This window comes from Struthio camelus, chromosome 3 (assembly GCF_040807025.1).
Source record: "Struthio camelus isolate bStrCam1 chromosome 3, bStrCam1.hap1, whole genome shotgun sequence".
Lineage (NCBI taxonomy): Eukaryota > Metazoa > Chordata > Aves > Struthioniformes > Struthionidae > Struthio > Struthio camelus.
The window spans coordinates 62788022-62810128 of NC_090944.1; the positions used below are offsets into that span (position 1 = coordinate 62788022).

At 38.4% G+C, this 22107-nt stretch overlaps 1 long non-coding RNA gene across 1 annotated transcript in view; it reads right to left on the reverse strand.

Annotated features, from left to right (window-relative positions):
• Window positions 1-22107, reverse strand: part of LOC138066732 (uncharacterized) — a 43947-nt gene that overhangs the window by 16693 nt on the left and 5147 nt on the right. The window contains exons 2-3 of the long non-coding RNA XR_011140172.1: window positions 11683-11837; window positions 11300-11410 (exon numbers count right to left, since the gene is read on the reverse strand). This is a non-coding gene — a long non-coding RNA (uncharacterized lncRNA). The remainder of the gene's footprint in view (window positions 1-11299; window positions 11411-11682; window positions 11838-22107) is intronic.

Genomic DNA, 22107 nt, shown 5'->3' on the forward strand with positions numbered 1-22107 from the left:
AGGGTGAGTCAGACCACCATGCAGCTGCACAAATACTCATGCCTACCCAAAGGAGGAAGAAGAACATCCAGTTGTGGGTGGCAGGCCATACTTATGTCAGATTAAAGTGACTATAGTACCACAGGCTAAAAAATTAGCAGAATATTGCTCTTAGCCTGCAAGCAGAAATCACAAACAATAGAAAACCTCAACTGAGAGCACTATGTGACCTTTCAAGTAAGCATGCTGGCAATAAAGTGTTTTGAAATGTGACCATCTGTTTTTGGATAGATAACTGGAAATTCAGTTTATCGTTCCTAAACTCCTCAACTTATTAAGCACCATGCAAGTGATTATTTACCTACTCTAAAACCATAAACCATATACCTACCTATACAATAATGTACCTTCTTTTTTGCCTGTAGCTAAGCATAGCCACTGACAGCAGAATAACGTTCCAGCTGCTGCCTACATTCCTGAACATGTAACACATTTAACAAGGAAACACAGATAGATCAAAGACTCCAGTAAGGAGTTGGTTCGGGTTACCTCTTCTTTCCTTTCATTTTTGATCCACAGCTGGATATTATGGCCACTGATAATCCAAGCTGAAAGATCTATTTCTGTATTTAAGTCTCTAATGAGAGCTGCTGATTTTTGGTGATTCTGAACTCCTACAAATCTCAGGCATTTCATTATAATATTGACGAGCTTCTAAAAATAGAAAATGAAGCATCATAAATATATATTTAAGTAGTTATTTTTGACTGCAAATGCAATAGATATGTCTTATGACTTACAGAGGAATTACAAACAACAATACATTTCTGATCCGTGGATCAGAAAATAAGTAGAAACTAAAGAAAAACTGTACAAAAGACATGAGAAAATAAAAGGGAAGAGAGCCAATAAAAGAGATTAAATTCAGGAAAGAGAGCTGGATCATGATATGAATTTTGCCAGAACTAATCCAGCAGCATTTCCACTATATGATTCAAAACTGAGTCTTACATGTAAGGGTTAAACTTCACAAAGCAATCTTAAAGTCTGCAGCTCAAATATTTGCTGTTAAACTGTAGCACTTGTTATCTTGAGGTCGAAACTGCAGATTTTCGTAACATCTAAAAATCAAATGCATGTATTGTGTATGTATGGTGTATGCAGTTTTACCTGGTATTAGCAAGAGGAGTTACAAGGAAAACAACTAAAGTTCAAGCTTCAATTAATTTGATTTTTACTCGTTCCAAAGAATGCCTTTTGTCAAATCATGCAATTTTTCTGATATTCATCCTGTGAATATGAACTGGAAAAACAGAAACAAAGTCAGCCTGTGAGTGTCCAAAGTCCACTCGACTCTACTTCTAGTATTTATCATCGTAAATTTGTGAAGTGTTGAGTTTTGATCTTTCTGCTGCTAAAAGCAAAGACTTTAAGTCTGATCTGTTTACAAGTCAGACAATCCCAAAGCAGGCAGAAGACTGCAGCAAGGGAGTAGATGAGGAGTCTGTGAGGCTGCACTATAAATCCACAACAGCCAGCAAATGTGCAAGGCATGTCCACCTCAGTCCAAGTGACAGAAGGGTCGTGAGCAGAGTGCATTCCAGTTTCTGCCCCTTGGAGCATTCCTTCTCGCTATCTGGAGGATAAACTGCTCTTGGATACAAAAGAGCCAAGAGAGAAAGGAAATATATTTCAGACTTGAAAGGACAATCCAGGCCTAAGGAACTGGGTTTCTATTTTGATTCCTTCTGCCATCTGAAATAGCCATTCCCACTAATTCTCTTTAAATTCCATTCAGGAGTCATCTGCTTGGTGGCCAGTGCCTCTGCAACTGCCTAAAAAAGTGCATATCCCATTGCCTGAACTTCCCAGTTTTCCAGTACTCAATCATTCTCCTGAAACTTGGCCATTGTTTCCATCTTCACCCCTGCCCTACAACATCTACAGATGCTTCCTGTAAATCTGAACAGTTAAGTTGTGCCATTCAGGCATGTGTAGATAAACCGGCTTTGAAGAATTTCATGATATGTTTGTATGAAAGACAATGCATAAAAATAAAGCATTTCATCATGTGACCAGTCCAGTCTGATCTAGCCTCTTCACTTATTTCTTGAGTAGACAAAATCACCTATTAGTGATAAAGATTATCCCTTATCTATACTTATAAACAAATCTATATGTATTTGTGCGTATATGTGTATGTATGTACCTGTGTGAGCTGATAATTACTGTATCTGAATAACATATTGGTGGCTTTACTGATGAATTAGATAGAGAACCCAAGACTTTGTTCCTCCAGTGATGTTTTTTTCTCTGGGAAAAAAAAAAAAACTATAAAAAGAAGGGATAAGCTGGACTACACTGTCATCATTACTGCTGTCATCATTACAGTATATAGCTGCTCAAAGCGCGCTGAAGTTCCAAAACTCGAGGAAAACAAGGAAAATATTTGGAAAATGCCATGATTCTCTTCAGCATTCCTTCATATTTTTCTGGGCTTGGTCACTGATCTTAGACCTCTGTTCATATGAATGCACCAAAGAACAGTGCAAATATCTTGAATAGCAAAGAAAAGTTGATGATATTTTAGAAACACGATGAATAATCACTTTGTTTCCCATGTGCAATATTTAACAATAGCTTTTAATACAAAATATTGACTGTTCCGTCAGTTACAGGTATGTCTCCAACAACCTGAGGGAGAAACCTCTTTAATCTTTTAAGAAACAACCAAGTTAAAGAATGAAGAAACAGATAATCAGAACTCTTAGACTGCTCACTCTGCAATAGCAGGTCCCAGACCTTGCAGCATTCCTTTGAAACAAATACAATTCAGTAATATTTTTTCACTTTTACAGCAGACCGCTGTTTTCAGAGTCACGTTTTACTGGAAAAGTAGTATCAAGCAAGCCTACACTTCATCCAAATGCTAATTTTAAGAAGAGGGAGTAATTTTATCTACCCACAAATTGGAGAGAGAAAGTTTTGGTTTAATTATGCATAATGGCATGAAGTGAAGCACATCATAGAAGTTGGAATAAGTTAAGCTAGGTCATAGACCAAGCCAAAGATTAAATTGCAAACACAATCTCTTATTTCTCAAAAGGTGGAAATGTTTTGCAGACAGGGACAATTAGCTGATATATAGAAGACAGTATGGAAAGGCGCTATAAAATCACTGCCTGTGAAAGTACTTCCTTGTGGGATGAAAAGCAGGAGCCAAGGCATACAGGAGTGTTGGTCTGCTGAAGTGAGTTACTCCATAGATTATTCCAAACTGGCCCAGCGCTTAATGTGGTCACTAACCAACAGATCCGCATCGATTCCTTCAGAGTGTGGACATCCCTCTCTACTTGATTTGATTCAGTTCAATTCTTTTATTCTATTCCTTTCTGTTTCAGTCAGAGCATTTCTACTCCTTGCACAAAACCTGCACAGTTTTGTGCACACAAATGCATAGGATGAAAACTCAGGCTGGTTATTTTGATTATTTGCAATCATTGTTCCCACCTTACTTCATTATTGCAGTCGCAAGGCACAGATGTTATCATATTTAGCTAATATTAAACAATAGCAACATGATTCTACAGATGAAAAGTGGTTGTGCTTCTACTCTGCTCTTCAAACTCTACTCTAAATCCTGAGGTACCAGCCCAGCAACTTATGGCAATATTTGGCTGTCACAATAAAAAAAAAAAAAAAATCCGATTTCTTCACTCCAATCTGTACATAGCCATTCTCAAAACTTTGTTTGGGAGGAGTAACGTAATCCACATACTTGCCAAAATTCTCTCATATAATAATTCTAGAAAGTCCACTGTCTTCACAATTTATGCCAGGATAAAACACAAAGTGCTCACGAAGTAAGAATAATTTTGTCTTGGAAAGTAAAAGAAAAACTGACAGTGAGATGAGTTTTTTAGTCAGTAAAGTAACTATTGTGCTGCAAAAGCACTTAAAAAAGCTGAGGTTAAATAAGTTTATGGAATGCAGAATTCTTTTCTGGCTGATACAGGAAGGTTTGTATCTAATAATTCCCTGCCATCAGTGATATGATATTATTATGGATACACCCACAGCACCTGCATAAGCTCTAGCACAGCAGGATACCCTCTCACAGTGACCTTTTCATAATACTACACTATATTTACAGTCATTAACCATGTTAGTGTTGTTATGCAGCTGTTACGCTACTATCTTGTGTGGGTGGCTTTCTAACGCTGGCTTTTTAAGGGTCCTTGAAATCACAACAGGATAAATCTTCTTCAGGGAGAAAGTTCAACCACATTCTTTCGGAAAAAGGAAAGCCTTTTTCTATCGTGCAGTCCTTGAACTCCCAGTTCCCGGTCCCTCTCAGGCTGCCCTAGTTGACCTACAGTGAATACAAAAAGTGAAATCTCAGGTTTTCAGAGCATTTCCTATTGCAACAGGAAGGGTTTTAAACTCCCTTCCACATTCCCTGGTTTCATCACCGCCACAAGAAGAGGAGCTGGTTCAGTGTGGTGTTGAGCAAACAGGCAAGCTAAGCCAAGCTGAAGATACCATTTTTATCCTGTGTGAACGTTCTGTGTGGCCAACAGGAATTTTACACCTGAAAAAACATTTATATCACCAGCGCTACACAGATCTGAAATGTAGGCAAGCCCATGACTCCTTCACAATAACAGGAAACACTGTCGTCAACAGTTGAGCGGGCTGTACAGAAGCAATCTATTCTATACGTGTTTGACGAGGAATGTAAAGAACATTCCCTTGTAAAGTTTATTTGGACAACAAAGGGTTTAGGAAGACTATGCTATATTCTCATGAGAAGCAAGGTGTTTCCAAAGATCTCTATTAAAAGGCTGAAATTCTTTGTGTGACCTTTCAAATGCTTGGGCAAAAAGGGGAAAAATTAAGCATTAAGAGGTTTGTTTAGCACCGCATTCTTCCTTGTTATGAAGTTGCACTGACCCAACATAGCATCAGAAAGACTGTGCCACCCCTTCCCTCTAAATAGATTTTTTTTTCTTTTCTTTTCTTTTCTTACCCCATTCAACTGCCATAATATTCCAGCTCTGAAGATCAGAGCAAAGCGGGTATGCAAAAACGCACTCTTTCCTTGGCTGTGTTTTTCAGCTTGCCCATCAGGACAAGAGGTGGTATAAGCCATCCCTCAGAGTCCAGCATGCAGGGAACCCCAAGGTCGCAGAGCAGCTACGCAAGTGTTGGGAGAACTTCCTGCTTAGGGACCTCTGACTCCGTGTAGCCACAAAACTCCCATTAGGGGTCTTTTCACAAGGAACATAGCTCAAGGTATTCATAACAGCCTTCTAGCCATGGAAAAATCAAATACGGATATTACAGCTAAATATTGCCAGCATTAAATGTCCCTCTTCAATCCCTGTTCTTGCATCCACGTTCTTTAATCTTGCCAAAGGACAAAAATGTAGGGCTATTTCTTCATGGAACTTAAGCACATTTTTTTTAGGTTAGTCCTTAATGTTTTTGCTTTAGGGATTTTTTTAAAGTGGTTTACATTTATTCACATGTTATTAGGAAATATAAATTAACATTTATTTCATGGCATTTGATGGAGGAAATAGTCTGACTCTGTGTGTGTGTATGTGTGTGTGTCCATGTCCATGAGTGAAAAAGAGGTTAGAAATCCCAGGAGTGTAACTTCTTTCTCCGTTTCCTAACGGGAACATACATTCATAGGCATGTGAAGGATGACTATACTACCTCAGGCTGGCTGTGGATATTTCTTTACCATCTAGGTGTACATATAGATTAATGTGCACCCTTCTCTGCCTGAATTAAAAAAAAAAAAATTATCCTTCTGCATAAACTTGCATAAGCTTATCTGTAAAAACTGAATGTCACCACTCAGACAAATACAATTGCTTTCTGTGAATCTGGGCTAATCAAGTATCTGAAAAACAACTATCTGCAGAAAACAGCATGGTAGAGCTTTTCTGTTTTCATCTGGGCAGAATATAACCACAAGAAGGACTTGGTCAGACCTTGAGCCACAGGTCCTTTATATGCCTATGGAGGACTGGCATTGAGGACCTCTCCAGTACTGGCGGAACATCAAAATTCAAGCCCTGACATCTGATTTTTAGAGACCAATGAATATTTGCATGTCAGAACCCTTCTTGACTTTACAATGTAGGGCATGACAACATAGTCGTCACAGAAATTACCTAAGCATAACTTGGAGGCTCCTGAGTAGGCTGGTCAGTTTGGGGACCAGAGGCAGTCTAGACACAGGTGCGTGGAGCTCAGCGCCATTTGATTTAGCTCCTAGTACAAGCATACACTTACACACATAATAAAAGGCATTCTATTGCAATCCCACACACTGGAAAGTAATAAGAGAGTCATTTTTCAAAAAAAAAGTGTTTAAGGTAACTTGTTGACAGTTAGTAGTCACTGCTGTCTTAAGTGTTGACTCTTAACACAGTTGGGTTAGAAACCGTAGCTATAAGAATGCCAAAAGGCCAATTGGGTTATTCTTTTTGTGTGTAAGGCAGGGGACAGAAGGCTGAATGCATAATTTCTGTTGGTCATCCCGAGCCTTTTGCAAATCTGTGCACTTACCGTTCAGCTGTGACTAAGTCACAATCTTTGCAATCAGTTTGATGTTGCACCTTTGCAGTGAGTTCAGCTCAGTGCCAAATTTCAGGGACCACTGAGGAGTAACAAGGCATTCCTTTAAAAGAAATCTTATGGTCCCTCTGCTATGCTAGGTGAATCCCAAGAGCCTTGTGTGCGGGGGATAAACACTAGAACACAAAGGAAGAGAAAAATCTAGGTACATCACAGCCACCAGTGCAACACAACCATAAAAGGCAACTGTGATCTGAGGAGGCAACACGAGGGGTGTTTCCAGTGAGACTGGAAAGTATTCCTGTTATTGTATAAAGCGCTCCTGAGCTCTCATCTGGAACACTGTATACAGTTCCAGTCACCCATGGTCAAGAAAAGTAAATTCAAACTTACTTTGATAAGCAGATATAGAGCTGGGATACCGTAGTGCAAGGGGAACGCAGAGCTTTTGAGAAATGACTGAGATAGCAAGACTCAGTTAGCCTTATCAAGTGGGTAGTCATGCTCAGCAGAGGGGCAATTGTGCTTTATATTGCATATGAGTCTGGGCAAACAGCAGGGCTGAACAGGAATTATTTAAACTAATCTGCTGATGTTGACCCAAGGCCAAATGGATATGAATTAGCTATGAATAAAATTAGCCTAGAAATTAGATAAAAATATCAAACTATTCTTGGCAACAGAACTGTGGACTCACATGGCCCTGTCCTACCTGATGGTCATCATATATTATCCAACTTCACTGTTCACAGTCCACCACAATCTCACCTCCAGTCACAGTCACCATAACTGAGCAGCAATTAGCTGACTAAACCAAAGTCATGTTTCCATTCGGGAACAGTACAGTGTTTTGCTTAGCTCAAAATAATTCACATCAACATTTCTAAATCATTTTTTTCCTTTCTCATTAAGCATTTCAACATTTGCCACAATTTGAGGCAAAACAAATGCCAAAATTACAACTTGATTCTTGTGGGTGGAGGTAGTGTGGGGCCTTGTTCCCCTTAAAAAGGACCTGATCCTGAGGAGACTGAATGTTGCAATGCTTCACGGGGTACACCTTCCCTTTGAAATACTGCAGGACATAACAAGGGATATATGTTTTACAGCTTTTGGGAACAAGAAGCCAAGGATAGTGTGGCTGAATGTTAGAGGCCAAAGTCAAGCTTCACCTTCATGACCCAGTAATGCATACTTTTATAGCCTATACACCTTGGCAGCTTCTTTCTATATCCACTGTACAAAATACATTCCAAAATAAACACAGAAAGAGTTGTAAAAAGTCAGGGGATTTCCCGAAATTAATTCTGTTTGGATTTTAGCCTTCCATAATGAAGAATGGTTTGTATTTGTATTGTCATTCCCAACAGACTGCATCTGAAATGCTTAGAACAGAAGTAAGGTTAGCTGTTCTGTAATAAGTTCCTAGAGCCAGCAAAAAATGGGCATTATTCCCATGCCTAGTTCTACATATTTCCTCTTTGGCAACAACAGCATATTTTAACCTGTCTTGATTGCTAAGATGTCTCAAGTGAATTCATCTTATTTAATGATGAATTAATTTCCTCTGTTTGACTCATCCCTGGGGTTGGTGCATATCCATCATAGACCGAATGTCTAGTCAGACAACCACAATATAGGGAAATGCTCTGGTGTTTAGAATTTTATCCATATCTCTTGAATTTGAATAGAAATCTCCTAAAAAATGGTTTTAAGTGAAATATCCTGTGCTTCCAGCTGTGAATAATGAAGAAAATTTTCTAAAAGACATTTTATGACTACTTTCCTGCCTTGTTTTCTGTTTTGTTGTTTTATATTTCAGTCTCCGCTTCTTCAGGTCCTGGGAACATAGAGGCATGTAAAAGGGGGAAAAAAAGAGCAAAAGCTCTTTTAAGAGCAAATATAATCTTTTAAGAGCAAATATAAAATTGGGGCCTTTTTCTTAACCTAAACAGATAAACTCCTGTGGAACATACAAATCATTCGCTTATTTTCAATTTTGCACACTAAGAGTTGGATTATATACCTGGAGATCACCACAGGTAAGGATAACTGTTCCACACAGTGTACCCCTCCTTCTTTTTAAATTTTACCTTCCTGGTAGTATTTACCCTAAGAAAAATCTGAATATTTATATCGCTCTTTCAGAAAATCTGCTCAGCAAAGTAGCTATTAATTTCAGGAAACTGATCTTTTTAACAGCATTCCTACTATTTTCCCAAAATGGTTGAAGGTTGAACACTACTTTGCCTTTCAATTTATCCACTCCTCCACTTCTCCTCAAACGAGGTTAAAAAGTTACTTCACTGTTCTCACACAAGCCTACAGCAAAGCTTCTGGGACAGAGCGTCAGTATCACACCCACAGAAGATTGGCAAGAAACTGAGTAACTGAGGCCAAAATTTCTCTATCCGTTCAGTCTTTATCAGTTGCCTTTCAGTCAAACTGCCAGTTTTCTTTATATCCTGCACCATTCCAGGGCTAATCAGTGAGTTTAGCAGGTTAACACTGTGATTTACAAGGCCTGAGTGCATCGTATCATTTCGACATCATTGGACTGAAACTTCAGAGCTAGATAATGCAGTGCTTACTCATGAAAGTATCCATTAGTTGGGGAAGGAGGCCAAACTATTTAAGAAGATTGTTCCCAGGAGTAAAACTCCCTTAGGATTAGCTGAATCCAGCCCCAAGACCCATCAATAAAAAGGAGTCTAATCCTTTAGAACCTCTGGCTGAGTTTTTCAGATTCTTAGATTCACACTGGAAATGAAATTCTGCTACAAGGCTTTTTTAGATACCTTTTACAAACAGAACAAAATCATTCTTTTACAACTTCCATGTTTTTTGGAAGTCACACAAAGTGCATGAAATCACAAGCATAAAAGATATAAAGTGTAATAGATGGATGGATACATGCACGCTTGGATAGCTGGATATTTTACACTTAAGCTGAGAGGCAAATCAATTATTAGAAAAAAGAATATAATAAATTTCCAGATTTTTGCATACTCATAATGTGAAACGGGTGAATGAATCATCATTTAATAGGAGGGAAGAAAATAATATTTCTGTTATTCAAGCATAACAAATGGTGAGACGTTAAAATATTATCTTTTTGTTGCTTACTTTTTCACAGAGAGAAGGCATAGTATGCTCAAAAACCAGAGGATGAGTTTTACTCTGTTTTTCTCCATCACAATAAAGTAACATTTTCGTTGTATATATCATAGAGTCTACTTAACTGCGAAGATACATGTTTAGTCAGACTGCACTACACACATTGCGCATTTTTTACTTTTCCTAATAGATTTCATAATATACTTTTAGCAATAGTAGTTGAGGTAAATAACTCTTGTATCCAAGATTTATTATATACCTCATGAACGTAGCCAGGAGGATGAACAAAATCATGGGCGTTATCAGGAGAAATTAAAGTTACCGTGTCTTAGATCACATACGAGTCTTAATTTTATTTTTGATTATATAATTAATACGTGAGTGTTAACTGTGAAGACTATAAAGATCTTTGTTATGTCATTAGGATAAAAACTACACTGTGAGCTTTTTTTTGGTTTTGTTTATTTTTGGGATAGTGTCACTTCTGGACAAGAGTGACATCATGAAATGTTCATTTCTTCAAATTGAACTTGGAATACTCTATTAACTTGAGTGCTTCAGAAACACAGAAGGTATAGAGAGAAACAGAGAGCAGGAGTAGAGGAAGGAGCAGAGTACCATACCATAGAGAAGAAATGAGCTTTCCAAGCCAGGAAGAGCTTCATCTTTGCTTTCTGATTCCTTTATCTCATTGTTTACAAACACCAGTCATTGCAGAAAGGCCTCATTTGTTGCCAAATATTTTCTTTCTGAGGAATCGTTCCACTTATTTTTAAACTAAGACAAAATGCCATTTCTCTTTTATACTAAGTTTTCCCCTTAATGTGCTGCTATAGCTCAGAGGAAAGCTATTGTGAAGTTGAGAAACTACTGAATATATATTTTAAAAAAAGGAAAAAAAGAAAAGAAGGAAAAGAAAGCTACACTCACTAATATTAACAACTTGAGAAATCATGGTCTCTCACATCTCTTTCCTTTTCCTCTGCATAAACGGTTAACAGAGCTGTTTTGGAGATACCAGTGAAAATGTCAAGGTTTACAGTAGCTGGTATGTTTGGAGGTAGGACCTTGGTGCCATCTGTGCCTCTCCAGTTCCAGCCAAATTCATCTCCTGCCCAGTTGCAAAGTGGGAAAAAGGAACAGAGTGCCCTCTCCCCTTCATTGTACCACTCTATGAGAGCAGCCCCTGGCCCTGTTCCTCAGACCATGCAGGAGCTTGGGACAGGTCAAAACTGCCCAGAAGTGGGTAGACAATTAAGCAGGACAGAAAATCAAGCCCACACCTCAGCCCTGTACCTCTGCATCTTTTGTGCCTATATGTAGCCCACAGACATTTCCTTTCAGAGTACGGTAGAAACTGTCTGAGCAACACTTCAAGGATATTAAACGACATTTTACTGATGGGAAAATTTGGCAAAGAGTGCCTTGATTTACCTATAATCTCACAGTGAGACTTCTGCAGCAATGTGAGGAGAATCTTCGCTTCCAGCCTTAGCACCCTGAGCCAGCCAAGCACTTGAGTGTGTGTGTAACTGTAAGCATTTGCAGAGTCTTAAGGTGTTTAATGGAGCTAGCAATATGCTTAAAACTGAACACATGAATAAGTTACCTGAAAGAGGGCCAACTTCTTTTACCACTCTTCTGGCCTGTGCTCTTCTTTCCCTTTACCTCTTCTTGTAGACTGTGATGTCTTACTTTTTTGGTAGACTGTCTGCTGCACCTGTTTGTAAGTGAAATCTTGTCTGTATGCAAGCCATTTTGATTGCTGCTGCTTATAAATCGCATGAAACATAAAGCATAATTTCACTTTTTTTTCTAGATTCTAGGTTCTCTAGATTCTCTTGTTATGGCATATTTCTTATGTAATCTATAATGTGTGATACTAAATGATAATAAGAAGATGACGGTTTGGTTCAATGAGAGTGATAGATATTTTAGTCTTGCAATCCTAACTTCCCATAAGCATGCAGGGATATAGCCAAAACAGCAAACCTGGAATATAAGTTCCTAGAACTGCTATCTCTGATGCGATGTCTTTATGGACAAGGAGGTCCACAAATGCCTACATGGGCCATTAACTTCTGCTTGATCTTCTTTTTCAGATGAGAGCCCAAAGCTTGTTGGTCTAGCAGCTCAGGAGGCAGTAGCTGTGGTCAAAAAAGAAAGCTTATTATTTACGTTGTGCTAACACCAAATAGAACCGAGAATACAGTCCTGTCTCAAAGCGCTTCAGCTAATGATACAAGGTAAGAATAAAACAAAGAGCAAAAATGAAGAGGGAGGGCAATGGTAATGGTAGCATAACCCAGCTAGTGGCTGGCTGACATAAGGCTGACAAAACTGCTGGTGATCAGTATAGGACTCCTATGTTGATACGACTTAGCTTTACATGAAACCTGTTGTATGCACTTGATTTCTCCCAAATCTCTTTTTCCCTTTTTTTCCCTTTTAACAGAAATATTAGACCACTTCGCGTAAACTGGTGATTATGATTCAATTCATTTCTGCTAACACATTGCTACTTGGGTGACTTCCTACTTCTAGTGAATTTGGCAGTTGCACTCTAAGTAGCTAATGAAATCACGTTTTGGGTCATATAATGCCTTGTAGTGCTATGCCTCACTCTCTGAGGAAAGACAGTTAAAGCTTTGTGAGTCTTGAGCTACTTTTTGCCTTAGTTCTAATGATTTTAGAGCTAGGATCACAGCTAACACTGAACAAGTCAATACATGAACATCTTCTGTAGTCTGCTCCATTTGGCCAAATCAAGGGTGGGTAAACAGGGCTTGGGACTTTAAAAGTAACTTATGCATTTATTTGCATTTAAAAGGTAGTAGCATGACAATTCACTGTATTCCATAGAATTTTCTAAGCTCAGTCTATTTTTTCAAGACATAAGAGGTCACATTTAAAAATTGCAAAAGGTTCTTTAGAAGACTAACATGAAGAGATGTTAATAAAAAAATCCAGTCCCTGTAGGCATCATCTAAGGTCACTATATATGTCTCTCAAGACACAGCAGATTTCTTATCTGTGATAATAGGGACTGAAGATTAGGAGGAGGACAATTTAAGGCCCTAGATACCAGAAACGTGTGATGGTGAAATAAAATATCATTGACATAAAAGGGAGTAGGTACAAATTATGAATGTGCCTACAGCTGTTTAGACAGAATAACTGAGATTCATGTAGCTTTTAATTACTTCTGCGGTTTGCAGCAGAAAATTTATCGTCTGAAATGTGTGCGTGCACGCGCGTGCTTGCTTCTGCGTGTGTATGTGTGCATGTGTTTTGTGGGAGCCATTGAATAATTGACTGAAAGATGCAATCATTAATAGAAAATATTAGAGAACTAGAAATCTTCCATAGAGTTGCCCTGTAGGAAGCAAGGATAGTAACATCTTTGTTTGTATTCACGGACTGAGAAACTGTACAATATTCATGCTAAAGGACTGATTTAAGCAAAAAAGAGACAAACAAAAGGAGAGGGGGCAGTTTTGCTCCTCTTACTGTGTCGCTTTGTTTAAGGAAAACTCAAAACGAGTTCCTCTCTGCTGAAGTAAACTCTGAAGACTCCCCGCTGAGCCAAAAGAGGGAGTTTTACAGTCCCATTCACTTTTCCTGTGCTTTCCCAGCATTGTGTCAACCTTTGCACTGTGTCACACATCCGCAGTGCAAGGCACAGTACAGCTGCAGTGCTCAGATTGGAGACAGGAGAGCAGAATCACACAGTTTTTCTCAAAAGTCTGTGGCCTGGCTTTCTATTGCTGCACATCTCTAGTTTGGCTCTGTGATCCAGATGCTGTCTGTTGTTGACGCTGAAGATGGAACTTATTTTGCGGGAAAGCTCTTACGATTTAAATGAGAATCTGGTATGGTAATTAACTGCTCCAAAAATGAATACATTCAGAGAATCACGGCAGGCTAAAGGAAAAAGGATCATAGACCACGAATAAAATGAGCCAATTTATGTTTTAAGTCTAAGAGACTTTTTTTCGCATATTTGTATTCAATTTCAGTAGGTCTTCCCTGAGCCAATGTGGCTGACTTCTGTCAATAAAAAAAAAACAGGTGGAGGAAGTAATTAATAGATGTATAAAAACCCCTCAAAATGAAAAAGAAATGCTGGAATTTAAGATTTATTCTTTTCTGAATAAAATTTCTGAATATTTTATTATTTCAAACCTCCTTTACATTAATTTTTCAGCATATATAAAAATACATGGTATTTAATGATGAGTTTAATTACGACTGATTTTCTGACTGATGTGAAAAAGACACTATCCTGGATTGGTCTGCACAGAAAACGCGTGTCATCGTATGAATGGAAATCATTGAACAAGTAAATGTTTAAAAACAAACAAGCAAGTAAACAAAAACAAAACAGATTTTTCCCCTTTTCAGTTTTGCAGTTCATTGCACCTGCCTGATATATATGTTTACTTAAAAGTAATTATAATAAAAATTATTTTATTTAAAAAGGAAAATATTTGTAACAGAGAATCTAGGGAACAGGGAGTTTCTTTAAATGGCAGCTCATATGATTACTGAAATCTAGAAATGTTTATAACTTCACTAAAATCTGGGTAGGTTTATTAAAAATATTTATCCTGTAACAAATATCCTCATTTAAAAAGTTAAAATTGCAGGGAATTTGTAATAATTATAGATACCTCTGCAGTATATTTTAATGAAGCAAAAACATGGCATCTTGAAATTTTCAGAACAAAAATAGTTTTTACACTCTCAAGATACTAATGCCTCATCAGAATAGTCACAAACCATAATGGCTTGATAAAAAGCATGTTGTCTGAAGAACTTCTCATATAGTTCACATAGTTAACTGATGAAAAGCTCTCCAAATAAAAATAATTGGAATGAATAAAGCAAAAGTTAAAAGGAATCAGTTATCAAAAGCAAAGCTATATAGCAAAATTGTTAATGCATATTTTCGTATTTATATTATTATTTCTATCCAGCTTTCATGGAAGGTACCTGAGGAGCAAGTAATGATATGTGCAGTTAAGTCACATTTATAAAATTATGTTATAAGTACTTAGAACCTTATCCAATCTATTGGGACAAAGACTTCCTATGATGGGCATAGTGCCGTTTGGCCAGCTGTGTTACGAACATCTCTATTCTCATTTCCACCTGCCTTTGTCAAGCTCTCTCTCCCATCTTTGCACAGCCCTCTGAATAGGAAGACTGAAAATTCAAGAGACGGTATGAGCCCAGACAGGTATTGTCCTTCAGAAAATGGGAAGAAGGGACTCTGTGAAGCTGGGGCTGAATCCCTTGCAGTGCTGGGACACCTTACAGGCTCTGCCTGCACTGTGGCGTGGAGGTGCTACATGAGGTGCCCTCTCCCTGTTGTCTTCTGCCCTGGAGACCCTCAGACCTGGAGACATGCAGCTGGGCGCCACAGCTCGATGCCTGCCTGCCTGGATTTCCTCCCAGGGAGGGCACTGGTCCTGGCACATAGTCAAGATGCAGCCGGCATGCTCCTAGCTCTCACAGTTTAACTGAAGCTGAAGTCTTTTACATCAGCTGCATCAAGTCATGAAATGGACTTGGGCTTGGCTGTGGGCAGTTCAGTGAAGATCTTTGCTCTATGAATAGCAACAGTCATCTAATCAAGCAGAGCATTAGGATTTAGAAAACATAGGAAAGAGAGAAACAGCAAGAAAAAAATTATGCTGCCCTGTTAAGATGTGGACTCAACTGTGCAAAGTGCACAGTCACCTCGCTCCAGAAATATTAGCGCAGCTGTAGGGAAAGTCATGATAAGCATTAGGGCAAAGAAAAATTAACACGCAATAAGAAGATGTGATGGTCTGTACTCTCTGAGGAGAAGTAAAAAAAAAGAAAGCCTGATAAGAGTGGACAGAGTCTCAGGCAATGGAGAGCAAAATTGCAATCAGAATTTTTTTTTCTCCTTAACGTGTACATGTACTCACACTGAGCGGAGGAACATTCACAACCAATAAATAGCCAGCCAAGCATGGATACTATCGTTACATTGTTGTATAGTGTGGAGGCAAAGAACTTAAAAAGGAAAAAATATTTATTGCATAGATTACTAGAATATCTAGAATGATAGTAGTAAATAGTAAAAATAAACTAAAATTGCAGAAAAGATTTGCATGCCTCTAGATCTAAACAATTTTCCAAGTACAGAGAGTAAAGAGGAATTTTTTTTTCTGGAAATAGATTATTCTCTAATTCTTCCTACAAAGCGTCTTTTCTCTATCTTGGATGCATCTAGTACTAGCCTCTGCTGGAGGCAGATTATTTGGGAGAATGTCATGCAATTGCCTCAGTTTGATGCACTACGGCAATAATCAGGTCTCCCCTTTCAAAAAAAAAAATCTATTAACTCCTCAGATATTCACTTCTGTTCTTTGTGTGCTTAGACACGAACTACAGGTTATACAGAAACTGATAGGTGTCCCCTGAGGGAGTGGACAAGGAAGATTTATTGCATAGAGATTCATCACTTGTTCATGTTACTGAACTGATTCCTAGATATCCTGTCATGTCTGCAAGTCTTATCTAGCAATGCACTCATTTGTTGTGCTGCATTGAGCACAAAGCAAAGTAGTCAAAATAATTTCTCTCCATTTTCAGTCCTTGAAAACTGGCAGTTTTAGAAGTGTCTAATACACTCTGCTTCATCATAACACATTCTGTGGCATTGTGAATGCCCTGTAAACTAAGCTTTCTCATATGGCAAAGCCTGTTGCTTTCTGCTTTTCTTATCATAATTGCTAAAATAGTCTTTTGCTCTTCACAGAAGTGACTGTCTAGTATGTGGAGAGATATTTCAGTTTTCTGGAAACTACAGACAGGAAACAAGTGCCCCATGTCAAAATTCCTGTGCACTTACATTTAGTAGAAACAAAGTAGTTTTTGTTTTGGTATGGTTTTGGGGTTTTTTTTTTTTGTTCGTTTGGCTCTTTATTTTATTTGATTTTACTTTAAAGGAAAATGTATCAAAACCATTTTGCTGGGAGTAAAATTAGTATTTTCATACTATTACTTGTGTATTTTCCATCTACTTTGCCAAGAAAATAGAATTAACCTATGCTGAGGTTTTGGTGCATAGTTTGGACACTCCCAGGAACCACGCTAGCTGGTTTGAAGCTATGTGACAATGTAAGACTGGCCTTACAAGCTCATACTAAAACTTAGTCTGGCCTGTCTGTATTCTGCCTTTCTTTTACTGGGATCAACAGTGAGTCCCTGGCAGGGGCAGGGGGTATAAGAACAGGGCAAATATGTAGCAATAAACCCCCCTAAAGACATCACAACTTCCTATCATTCCTAGCTCAGGGATTTCCTGAGCCAACAGTGATGTTTTGGGATTTAATAGACCCTACTGGATTTTTTTCTTCCATTAACTAATTTGATTGATTTTTGAACTCATGAAAACTGTTTTTTTCACAATAGACTATGGAAAGAAACTGCACAGATTATGTAGCTGCATTATGAAGAGACACTCCATTTGCTTGCTCCGAACCCACCACCTGCTAGTTCTGTTTGCAGCATTGTCAGGATCAGTTCAGATACTTCGCCACACTGCAAGGAATCCTTCCCCACTTATACTTATTTGGTCTTCTGCTAACGCTGTCATTTACGTTAAATTGTTCCTTTTTCCTCACTATGTTTTACCCACTTTGACATACTGATAGGAAGATTTCATTTAATCAAGTAGCATAAGCCATGTTATTTTAGACTTCTATTGTAACATTTCAACTTCCTCAGTAATTTTAGTATCTCTTCTCTGCCTACAACCAGTTTCAATTTATCATTTGGGAACTTGGCTGACTACAGGTTTGCGCAATATTCAAATGAGGGACTCCCCGTGGTCCTGGTCAGTGCAGCAGTACTTCTTAACCGCTACTGGAAAAGCCTTTTCTGGTTTCATTCTGGGATTGCCTTTGCTTGTTTCGTTTCACTACTTTATATTCATTATGTAGCTGACTAATGCACCCAAATTTTTCTTCTTCCTTTATCTCTCACAGATGACTTCCAGAGCCTAAGTAGTCCTTCATTAGACTCTGTTTACTGCAATGCTGATTTCCATCCCACTCACTGTCTAGGCCATCCAACTCTTCCTGCTTGGTTTTCTGATCTCACTGTTATTGACAACGTTTCCCAGCTTTGATGCAGCATCTGAATGGCTTAACCGTGCATGAATTACAAAATAGCTCTTTCACAGACCCAATCCTTTAACCTCACCATCACTGAGGCCTCTGTCCTGGAAGGTGTTTTACCTTAGCAGCCCAATTTGAAGCAAAGCAACAGCGGTCGCTTCCTTGAGGGCAGCACATCGCACTGTTAGGATTACAAAAATGAAACTGTGTTGAAGGAAATGCAGTCTATTTAGCACAGCAAGCCATATGTCAGCTTTCTTTGAGGCTGAGCTATATTAAGGAACAAATGTCAATACATATTATGATTTCTGACAGGCACAGTGCCTCTCGCCGGCACTCGGAGGAGTGGAGTGCAGAGTCTTGCTACACCTGGAAGGGGAAGGGGCAAATGGTAATCCCAGTTTCCCAGCAAAGGAGCCTGGCTCCTTATAGCCCACCCATGAAGGCTGGCAGCAGGACCAGGCAGCGCTGGAAACACAGCTGCCAGGGCTGCTTCTCCAGATCCCTCGCTACGCAGTGATATGTGCCTAGACTGTATGGACACTTTACCAGATGCATCAAGGGTATTTGAAGCCCATATACAGGCTCAGATACCCACATATAGACATTAATTAGGCTAATAATAGCTGACTAAATGCTGTCCAAAAAAAATCCCTAATCATATTGCATAGAAAAAGATACTTAAAAACATTCCTTCAGGAAAATGGAATGTGTTTTTTTTTGTATATTATCATTAACAATGTGAAACAACTGACTAGTTCCTGAGAAGTTACTAATGGTAAATAACTTCAAAATGCATCAAATTTAACATAGAGAACCTATGTTGTGGTTATTGCATTACAACTGGCTGATTATAGCTGACCTTGGTGCTCAGGTAGACCAGTCCCCAGAGAAATAAGGTTACTTACTACAAGATAAGATAAAATGCTCTAGGAAAGGTTTGAATGGGAATTTGCAAGGTATTTCCTAAAGATCTGCCTTCCTGTTCATGGAAACAAGTCACAGAAGCATCTTGTTGAAATAAAGTTTGTGCTACGTGTATTTATATTCTGCATTCACTGTTAGTTTTTATTGGGCAGACCATAGGTAACATTAAGAAAAACAGCAGTCAGTGTCGCCCACTATTGGGAAATACCCCTTCTGGGAACTGGAAAGTCCCTATGACGGAGTCACTTTAGCTTAAGCTAGGGAAAGCACTTAAGGATGTATTCAACAAATTCCATTAGGCAAGGAGAGGTAAAAATGGAATCTGTTCAAAGTTTTAATGATTTTCGTCCACTTCTAGTAGTAGCTTTCCATTTTTGAATAGCATACAGGTAAGTGAAATCTCCCAAGAGTCTCCTGCACCATCCAGACAACCTTTCAATAAACCTCTGCCTGTACTCTGCAGCTGAAGGTTTCCTTCTGCGTCCGGAAGTCTGGCAGACTGGTTACTGGACCCTTTCTATCTTCCAGTCTCCCATATTCTGCTGTATTAATTAGATATGACACTTAAATATAGCTATCTATTAAATAACCAGAAATTCCATACAATCTTCATTCAGAGTTCTTTCTCATGCAGTGTTCACTCTCTGCTGTCCAGTCCAAATCCCATTAAAATTAATTTAAAAAAATCTACTGACTCCAGTAGAAGCTGAGTTAGGTATGATAGTTTCTTTTATAGTTATTTCTTCACTGCCTTTTGAATTCTCCTCTCCTCTCCCCTCCTCTCCCCTCCCCTCCCCTTCCCTCCCCTTCCCTTCCCTTCCCTTCCCTTCCCTTCCCTTCCCTTCCCTTTCCTCCCTTTCCCTTCCCTATGATAATTGCTAGCTTTGGTGCTATGAATTAGTTGCCAACCTCCACAGAGCTGCTTGCCCAGTCTTCCCAGTCTTAGAGTAATAGATTACCTCAGGTATGAAATTGCTCCTGTGTTGGCTAGATGACAGTTTCAGTGCTAGGGACTGTGAAAACATGTCAATATATGTTAAAACAGATGATCAGCAAAATTTGGCAACAGGTTTCTTCTAAGAAAGTCCCTCATTCCAATCTGTGGAACAAGCTGGGACTGTATTTTATACTGCATTTTATATTCTATTTTATTATGGCCCTCTCCCAAAGCCTCTTTCTCCAAAGGACAGATCTTTAAAAGGTGCAGAAAAAATTCAAAGCTTACATTCCTAAAAGAGATGCGTAATGGCTGTTTTTTCAGGTTCCAGAAATAGATATAACAGGTAAGAAATAATCCACAGGGAACTTTTCTGTTGCAACATGTGTACTGCAGAGATCTATTATAAGAGTATAAAAATGTGAAACCTTGTCATTAGAATGATGTTATTCAGGGCTATGAAAATGCTGGGAGAAAAAGGGTTCACAAATATTCGTTGGAATTTAAAAATTAATCGGCTTCTTTAAGTTCATGCCTCTTTTCCCAAACACTTTACTTGCATGGACATTCACAGGAAATGAATTTTATCTCACATGCTCTGTGAACAATATCAGTGTTGTAATATTCTTGTGAGGAGTCAAGAGTTAATTTCATAGAATCCCATTTTGGTCATAACAACAGTGATACCACATTAGCTGACAAAGGATTTTTTTTAGCCCTGTAAACTCATGCAGGGATCTGAAACTTAAACTGGGTTCTTTCTGATACTTACTGCTTTCCTCTATAACATTGATACAGTTGCTGGTAATAACTCTGCAGTATTGACAGTGCACAAGATAAGAAAAAATCTACATACTTGTTCTGAAATGCGTCATAATACTGATGGTAGTGCAATGTGAGTTTTGTCAAGAAGGTACAATTTTTTTTACTTACTGATGGCAAGCTGGTGAAAATCTGTTGAAATGGTGAAATGTGGTCAGGCCATGCAAAGATTTACGAATACCACTTGTATTTCTTTTCATTATAGAATTAAATTGAATTCAATGGTGCAGAGAACTGGAATAAAGTAGAGCAGTGGCTTTTTATACTTTCTCAGCTTTGCTTTTTCACTTAGCCAGTGCAAGGAACATGATGTAAAAAATGGAAACAGTGAAGTTAGTAGCAGATTTGGCCAGTATTTTCTATAGGCCAGAGATTCACCATGAGAAAGTCAGTTGACTGTGGGATCAAATTTCCACATTCCTGTTTTCTGGAGTAAGGCCTTCAGAATTAAGTCAGTGTAGAAAAGTGCTTTCAAGAAAACATCATGATGGCACTCATCCAGTGTAGCATTTAAACGCATGCTTAAACTTGAGTGGTTGAAAATTCCTACCTGAAGAGGATTATTTACAGGCCTAAAGCTAAGCACATGCTGAGGTTTTTGTTATATTAAGTGCCATATGAACAGAACATCTAGTCCCATGAAAACACAGATATGAGGCTCTGTCTTTGGACACACAGTTTTGTTTTTCAGCTAGTGGGTTTTTGGGTTTTTTTTTCCATTATGATAGGCTATTGTTCCACAGAATGTTATATCATGAAGGTTAGATGCACACACACACAAACACAAAATGGGCATCGACACACAGCTTTCTGTTTGTTTCGCCACCTGAATGTTGAGAAAGGAAGAAGAGGAATCCACTTGAGCAATAAATCCTCCCAAACTCATTACTTTGACTGATCAGAATTCTGAATACCACTGCAAGACACATACAAACATGGTATATTTAATAAATTAAAAATAAATCTATAGGCCAAAGGAGAGAAAGTGAATATATTTTTATTTCTATTAGCCAGAAGGTGCAATTATCTATTTTTTTTTTAAGCCTTTCAAACTAGTTTTTCTAGGTCAATAGACACATTTGGGCTAGATAGCTTTCATCAAAAAAAGGAAATCAGGACAGTATTTCCAGTCATGTTGCTTGTAAAAAAAGATTACAATGCATTTTTATGACGTTCTGCCTCTTTGTAGCCTGCCCTGGCATCCAAGTTACAGTGACATGTAATGTCTAAGACAACTCTCAGAAAAGGGTTCAAAGCCAAAGTGTTTTCAGGCTTTAGCAATCATGCCCAGAGCATGCATGTGTATCTTTCTCACTCTCTACCTTTTACCTGGTCAGGAAAGTATAGTGTTGCTGTTTTTACAGCAAGGCAGAAAACATGTTTTAATACGCCACATGCAGTTCAGCAGAGATTCTATTTTCAGGATTTTTTTCATTGTTTTTATGTTAGTGTGGTATGTGCTGAGCTACATAAGAAAGATTATATTCTTGTATCATGGTTATATTCATTTAATAAATTCTGAGCATAATGAACTCCCCCCCCCTTTGAATCAACAGTTGGTCTCGGCTTCTG